Source organism: Rhinopithecus bieti, unplaced genomic scaffold (genome assembly GCF_001698545.2).
Source record: "Rhinopithecus bieti isolate Rb0 unplaced genomic scaffold, ASM169854v2 scaffold_26125, whole genome shotgun sequence".
In the NCBI taxonomy this organism is placed as follows: Eukaryota; Metazoa; Chordata; class Mammalia; order Primates; family Cercopithecidae; genus Rhinopithecus; species Rhinopithecus bieti.
The window spans coordinates 4,302-12,961 of NW_016811701.1; the positions used below are offsets into that span (position 1 = coordinate 4,302).

At 39.5% G+C, this 8,660-nt stretch overlaps 1 pseudogene; it reads right to left on the reverse strand.

The window, feature by feature from the left end:
• Nucleotides 1–3,691: 3,691 nt before the first annotated feature.
• LOC108543863 (swi5-dependent recombination DNA repair protein 1 homolog pseudogene) lies at nt 3,692–4,412 on the reverse strand (annotated as a pseudogene).
• Nucleotides 4,413–8,660: the final 4,248 nt, after the last annotated feature.

Genomic DNA, 8,660 nt, shown 5'->3' on the forward strand with positions numbered 1-8,660 from the left:
TTTTTTTTTTTTTTTTTTTTTTTTTTTTTTGACAAGTCCCATTTGCCACAGAGATTTGTAGCATTTCCATTTCAGCCTGTATAGCACTAATCACACTATTAGAATATGGACAAAAAGCCTGTTAATAAATATAGTGATGGAATCCATAACAGATGCTTTTCTCACAATAAAATATTGAATTTCACATACCTCCTAAATTTCCTGTGTCTCATGACCAAATTTCAGGTATTTGGGAAACTTGTTTGATAAAGTGTCACGTGGAGATAATGATGGGCCATTTCTCTTGGGATTAAATCTGAATATTTAGACTTCATTGCCTCTTTGAATGTACTCTTATAGATGTCACTTTTCAGCTTGCAGGTTTAAGTATCTAAAACCACTAACACCAAGTAATGAGAAGGACTCTAGTCTGATTATATTAGAAAATCTCGGTTCAAGTTCACTAAAAATTCTCCAGCACAGCTGCTGTTACAGTCATGGTGGAGAGAAGAGTGACCTGGTAATTAGAAAACCTGGCTCCTAATCCTGGCTCTGTCCTTAATCATGCAAACAGTAATGCTATCTTTTCTTGAGTTCTATTCTACATGCCAGGTACTTTGCTGAGTGCTTCACATGGATTTTGATGTATTCACTCTTACAAACATTCTATGAAGTAGGTACTATCATTATTCTTGTTTAACAAAAAAGGAAATGGATAACTATAAAGATTGAAATGATTTGCTAAGAGTTACAGCTAACAGTCCAGCACCACACCCATGAGTGCCCACGCATGTGGACAAGGGGCCTGGGGATCGACCCACCAGCTCAATGCCATCAGTGTCCACCCACACCTTTCAGAAACCTGAGGATAAGCCAGTCCAACCTGCTGGTGCCTATGCACATCAGCTGAGATCCTGGAGATCAACCAGCCACACCTGCCACAGCCTGCATCCATGTGCACCATTAGGAGCCTAAGGACAGGCCAGCCCTGCCTGGCACCACTTCCTCCAGTGCCCATATAGGTCGTTGGGGGTTCTGGGGATTGGATTGCCTCACCTGCTGCCAATGGCATCCAGACACTCCTGCTGGGGGTCTGAGGACATGCCCACCTGGCCTGCTACCACCACCATTGCCAGCACCTACTTGCATAAACCACCTGGTAACCTGGGGATTGGCGCACCCAGTTTTCAGCTGCCACTGCTGATGTCTGTGCATACCACCTGAAGGGCCAAGAGCTGACCTGCCACAGTTACTGCCACCACCATTGTCGATGCTACACACACCATCCAGGGACCTGAAGACACACTTGACTTACTGTTACCACTCCACTGCTGGCACATGAATAAGATATCTGGAGGCCCAAGGATCAACCTGCATTGACCCACTACTACCAGATCTCACATATGCCTCCATGGGGACCCAACAACTGGCATGTTTGGCCCACTGCTGCCACCAGTAGGGCCCAAGGATCAGCCTATCTGGCATCCCTGTCTCCAGTAAGGCCTTACCACAGCCTCCACTAACAGTTTCAGCCTAAGCCACTGAAGAACTCACAGACACCATTTAACACTGATTACAGTCAAATAAATAATCCAGAGACTACAGAAAAACATGCACCCAGAATCGATGGAAAATCACCCAATCCAACCAGAACTATAGTACATCTACAAGAAACAGTTTTTACCTACAAAATCCTATCCATAAAAGAAGTGACTGCTATATCAGACATAAAATATCAACATAAAAGCACAAGAAAAAGGAAAAAAAAATAAACAAGTAACTATGACATCTCCAAAGAACATAATAATTCTCTAGTAATAGATTCCACTGAAAAAGAAATCCATAAAATGCCTGAAAAAATGCAAAATGATATTAGAGAAGCTCAGTGAGATGCAAAAGAACACAGATAAACAATACAAAGAAATCAGAAAAAATGATGGTTTCCAGCTTCATCCATGTCCCTGAAAAGGACATAAACTCATCTTTTTTTATGACTGCATAGTATTCCATGGTATGTATGTGCCATATTTTCTTTATCCAGTCTATCATTGATGGGCACTTGAGTTGGTTCCAAGTCTTTGCTATTGTGAATAGTGCTGCAATAAATGTACATGTGCATGTGTTTTTATAGTAGCATGATTTGTAATCCTTTGGGTATATACCCAGTAATGGGATTGCTGGATCAAGTGGTATTTCTGGTTCTAGATCCTTGAGGAATCGCCACACTGTCTTCCACAATGGTTGAACTAATTTACACTCCCACCAACAGTGTAAAAGTGTCCCTATTTCTCCACATCCTCTCTAGCATCTGTTGTTTCCTGACCATCATTCTCAGCAAACTAACACAGGAACAGAAAACCAAACACCATATGTTCTCACTCATAAGTGGGAGTTGAACAATGAGAACACATGGACACAGGGAGGGGAACATCACACACTGAGGCCCGTCAGTGGGAGGCTAAGGGAGGGATAGCATTGAGAAAAATACCTAATGTAGATGATGGGTTGATGGGTGCAGCAAACCACCATGACACATGTATACCTACGTAACAAACCTGCATGTTCTGCACATGTATCCCAGAACTTAAAGTATAATAAAACAAAAGAAAACAAACAAACAAACAAATGCTAGCAAGGACGTGGAGTAAAGGAAACACTCGTATACTGTTGGTGGAAATGCAAATTAGTACAACCACTATGGAGAACAATTTGGAGGCTCCTCAAAAAAGTAAAAATAGAGCTACCATATGATTCAGCAATCCCACTGCTGGGTATATATCCAAAAACATGGTAATCAGTATATTGAAGAGATATCTGTACTCCCATGTTTATTTTAGCACTATTCACAATAGCCATGATATGGAGTCAACCTAAGTGTCCATCAGCAGATAAATGGAAAAAGAAAATGTGGTACACAACGGAATATTATTCAGCCGTAAAAAGAATGAAATCCTGTCATTTGCAGCAACATGGATGGAACTGAAGTCATTACGTTAACTGAAATTAGCCAGACACAGAAAGACAAACATCATATGTTCTCACTTATTTATGAAATCTAAAAATGAAAACAATTGAACTCATGGACATAGAGAGTAGAAGGATGGTTACCAGAGGCTGGGAAGGGTAGTGGGGGTATGGGGAGGAGGCGGGGACAAAAAATAGAATGAATAAGACCTAGTATTTGATAGCACAACAGGGTGACTAGAGTCAATAATAATTTATTTTTATTTTTAAAAAATTTGGACATAGGAGTTTAATTACCTGCTAGACCATCAGATGGAAATATGTAGTAAATTGATGGGAAAAAGGTTTATATACTTAGGAGAGAGGCAGGCATTTTTAGACCACTTGAAACTTAGACATTCACCAGATTGGACAATTTTTGGCATTTAAAATAAATCTTTTTGCCACAAAAAAACACAAAGCAATGTATTAAAACTGGTTTAGAGAATTGCCCAAATGATTTTTGCAACATGACTTAAATTTTTTGTCATATTCCATTAAATGTCAAATTCTCTTCGGCAAATCTATCCAAATACTACATTTTCATTTTACAACTTAATTTATATTTATATAGTAGAGTGTCCTAAACTGATGTTCATCAGGATACCTTCCTTTAAGCCCTAATCGTTTCTATCTTCCATTTAAAATGTATAAGTATCTTTTAATTAAGTTGTTATTCTCAAAGATATTCTGGAGAAATGATTAGGAATTAAACACCTATAAATTCTTCTTCACTTCTGTTATAGTGTAGCAATTTATTATCTAACCCATAGTGGTCTATCAGTTGAGTAGGTTTAGTTTCTAGTTCTCTTCGGACACAGCTGACTATAACTCATAAAGCAACAGCTGGCTACAGCTTCTCCATTTCTTTATTAACAACTGTAACTGAGACTGATCAACATTCTTTCATCTATACATTTGGACAAGATTTCGCCTCCAACGAAGGTCTTCTTTCTCCTGAACCTGCTTCACCAGTTTTGCTTTTTCTTCATTTAATTCTTGTTTAGGAAGATTCTAATTCACAGACTCATTTTGAAGAACACTACATGACACAGAATCAAGTGACTGAGATTCACTCACATGGATATTCTTGAAGGTGTTTTTCAAATATGTGCTTTTTTCAAATTCACTTGTCTACGTGTTTAAAATTTTCTTGAAATTCCAAACAGTTTTCCTCTGTGGAGGATGTTGGTTTCTCTGAGAAGTTCTTATTGTTTTCTTCATTCTCTACTTTAAGATGTGTTATCACATTGTAGCAGGAATTAAATGAAGAACTTGTTTTCCTTAATCTTTCTTTAAGTGTTGCACTCATAGGTTGTTTTCATGAACTAGTTGTATGGGGAGATGATGGATTCACAAAGGCCTGTGGTACTAGGCAAAACCACAGCTGAGTCTGACTGATTTTCCATCTTGAAAATGAAATATTGGTTTACCTCTCTGCTATACCCAGCGTGAGCAGAAAGCACATGTAGTTGCGGCCATAAATCTATCCTGTGCCCAAGGCGGGGCCATGCGAGAGAGCTATAGTCAATAATAATTTAATTGTACATTTAAAATAACTCAAAGATTATAATTGGATTGTTTGTAAAACAAAGAATAAATGCCTGAGGGGAAGGATACCCCATTCTCCATTATGCAATTATTATGCATTGCATGCCCATATCAAAACACCTCATATTCTCCATAAATATATACATCTACTAAGTACCTACCAAAATTTTGAAAAAAAGCAATCCCATTTAAAATAGCTACGAAAAGGTACCTGCGAATAAACTTAACTAAGGAGTTGAAAGCCCTCTCCAAGGAAAACTAAAAAACTCTAATGAAACAAAGTGAAGAGGATGCAAACTAATGGAAAGACATTCCAGGCTCATAGATCAGAAGAATTAACATCATTAAAATGAGAAGACTGCCCAAAGCAGATTCCCTGCAATCCTTATCAAAATGCAAATCTAACTGATGCCTGATGATCAGAGGTAACATTCTTCACAGAAATACAAATAACAATCCTCAAATCCATATGGAAACACACAAGACCCTCAATAGGCAAAGCAATCCTGAACAGAAGAACAAAGCTGGAGGCATCATACTGCCTGACTTCAAAATATACTGTATCAAGCTATAGCAACCCAAACATCACGGCATTGATAGAAAAGACACATAGACTAATGGAAAAGAACAGGAAAGCCAGAAATAAAACCACATATTTACAGCCAACTGATTTTTTGACAAAGGTGCCAAAAAATATACATAGGGAAAAGGATGTCTTCCTCAATAAATGGTGCTGGTGTTTTACTGCCCCTTCTGTATGGAGCTTTGGACCTGAACCTTTTATGACCATTCCTAATCAGTATAAATGTAAATTTGCCTAGTATACAAATGCGTTCACAGACATACACATATAGATATGCATGAATAATAAGAGAGACCATCGATCAGCATGTTTCACGTTGGCCACTTGGGAACAGTGATTTCATCCAAAAGAACATACGTTTTAAACATCCGAGTAGTTTAAGTTAGAAAAAAATGATGAAAGGAAAAAAAGAAAACCGGCTAAGTGTCCTCCAAAGAGCAGTATCAGATGACCACACGTTGTAAACAGCCTGACTTCAACAGTGAGTGATAGGGGACATGTAACAAATCCTGGCAGAACCCAAGAAATTCAGTGTGTCCACATGCAGACAGGAGTATAGTATGTACCAATGTTTCTACGATTTTGGATGAATCTTTCTGTCCCCAGTTAGTTGTAAAATACTTTTAAAACAATTTTAGCCTTTGAAGAGTAATTTTCTAGTCCCTTCTGTGCTTTGAAATGTTAGGGATCAAGTTTAGGGGCAAGTTCCCTGTTGGGAGTTCCTTGTTTTCAGGATTTGAACATGTGCACGACTCGCACCACATACTGCCGGCAGGTGGGGCACTTCCTCATGCGCTTGCTACACTTGCTGCAGGTGATCATGTGCCTGCACTCAAGCAGGTAGAGGCATTTTCAGAGGTTCTAATAAATGACATTTCCCAGAAGTGTGTATTTAAACATTTTGTGTGCAAGTGTCAGAAATCCAGTGATGTTTTCTGTACATTAAAGCAGGGGATTCGATTATAAGGATACAAGAGTGTATCACAAACCCCAGGTCAGGAATGATACTGGACCTCCAGTATCATTAGAGTTAGAAAGCGCTCAGAAACCAATTCTAGGTTCTCCTGGCAGTTCTGTGTCTCTCATCACTGTTTTTTTCTTTACAAACAGATATTCTCTGCTCTACTGTCCACCTAGTGGAAAATATGGCTGCCTATAGCTAAAGAGGTTTCATAGTACAGATCAGCCATGCAGAAAATTTAAAACTCATTATGGATCTCAATTTCAAAGTGGGTCAGGGGCTTGTCCCCACCCTAGGTCGAGTCTACTGTGGCCAGAGGAACAGGGTTATGCAGGTGATGCATGGCAATGAGTCAGGCATTGTCATGTGCTGAGGACACAGGGATGAATGGCAGGATCCCTGCACTCAAGTTGTTCACTGTCTAGAAGACAGAAACAAAATCAGAAAACTTAGAATCCAACGAAGTAAGTACTTTATGAACAGTACTGTGGGTTCCACAGAGGGAAAAGTAGTTTTGCCAAAGTATTAGCAGTCGAAGTAACACTACATCTGTATTTTAAAGGCAGAATATAAATTTGCTGGAAGAAAAGGGGTGTGGTAGTAGCACGGAGAGGTTAGGGCAGGGGTCCCCAACCACTGGATCACAGACCTGTACCTGTCCGCGTCCTGTTAGAAACTGGGCAGCACAACAGGAGGCGAGTGGCGGGCAAGCAAGCATTAGTGCCTGAGCTCTGCCACCTGTCAGACCGGCAGCTGCATTAGATTCACATAGGAGCACAAACCCTGTTGTGAACTGGCATGTGTGGGATCTAGGTTGTGCACTCCTTATGAGAATCTAACTGATCCCTAATGATCAGAGGTGAAACAGTTTCATCCTGAAACCATCCCTGCCCTGCTTCCCATCTGTGGAAAAGTTGTCTTCCACAAAGCTGGTCCTTGGTGCCATAATGGTTGGGGACCGCTGAGTTAGGGCATTTTAGAAAAGAAATGATACGTGCAGTGGGCCAGAGTCTGAGGATAGCGGGAAGTTCATTGTGATTGAAGAATAGAGTGAGAGGTGAGAAGGGAGGTAGAATGACAGGAGATGAAGCAAGAGAAGAGTATTTTTTATTTTGGGGAGGGAACTCGTATGTTATACTGAAGAGGTCAGATTGTATTTTATAGGCAACAGTTTTAAAGGACTGACATGATCAGGACTCCTATATGTATTTAATTTTAGGTGAAACTCTGCCACTGGTAGGGCAGGTAGATACAGTTCATTATGATGAGAAAGAATAGAATCTTACTATTTACTAGTTCACAAACATTTTTTGGTGTGTACCAATTCAGAGGTGTAATCCAAGCCTTTCCAAATATGACCTTGGGCATCATTCTATCTCTTGGCACTTCAGTTTCCTCATCAATGTCTTCGTCTATAAAATGAAGGATAATTACTTACAGGTTATTATGAGATTAACAGAAGAGAGCCTGTTACATAGTAGGCACTATGAGTGTTACCTGTAATTTTTTTCCTATCCTCTGAGCTATGCTCAGGGTCCCAAGCTCTGCCTTGTCACAGCCACATATGGTGCAGGCTGGGGATACCTACTTAAGGGCTTCACTCTTACGTATCTGTGGTGTGTTACTATGCTAAATGACCCCTTCCCATAATGCATAAGCAGAAGAAGGAACCAATGTGGTTATTTCTACCTCAATAGGTATTGGAGTAGACAGAAGAGCCTGGTGTCGGGATGACTCATTAGAACAGTCTGCAAGAGAATGATAACAGTGGGTTGTGGGAATAAAGAGGAGGTGGCTGTGATCAGGAAGATATTCTGAGATAAAAAATCAGTAAGATTGTGTGCCCAAATGAATGTGGAAATTGAGGAAAAGTGATGAATTATAATTTACCATGTGTGTAAGTAAAATTAATAGATCTTTTGACTCTACTGGATCAACTATTTTGATTTTAAAATCCTCCGGATTTCGATTGGTTTATTCATTTGTTCCATTGGTAGCATGGGTTAGACAAAATAACTGGTGGGATCTCCATTCAGCCCTTCAAGAAGAATAGGAAAAGAAAATTAGCCAGGTGTGATGGTGTGTGCCTGTTTTCCAGCTACTCAGGAGGCTGAGGGGAGGATTGCTTGGGCCTAATATTTCAAGGATGCAGTGAGCTATGATTGTGCCACTGAACTTAGGGACATGGCGAGACCGTGTCTCTAAAAAAAATAAAATAAAATAAATTTAAAACACAATAGATCTACTGCCCCATCACTGACAATTGTTGAAGGCAACAGCTAGTAACAGTGAAACTATATTTATTTCTTCCAGCTTTACTAAGATATAACTGACAAACAAAATTATACCCAAAGGAATATAAATCATTCTATCATAAAACACATGCACACGTATGTTTATTGTGACACTGTTCACAATAGCAAACGCTTGCAACCAACCCAAATGCCCATCAATGATAGACTGGATAAAGAAAATGTGGCATGTATACACCATAGAATACTGTGCAGCCATAAAAAAGGATGAGTTTATGTCCTTTGCAGGGACATGGATGAAGTTGGAAACCATCATTCTCAGCAAACAAAC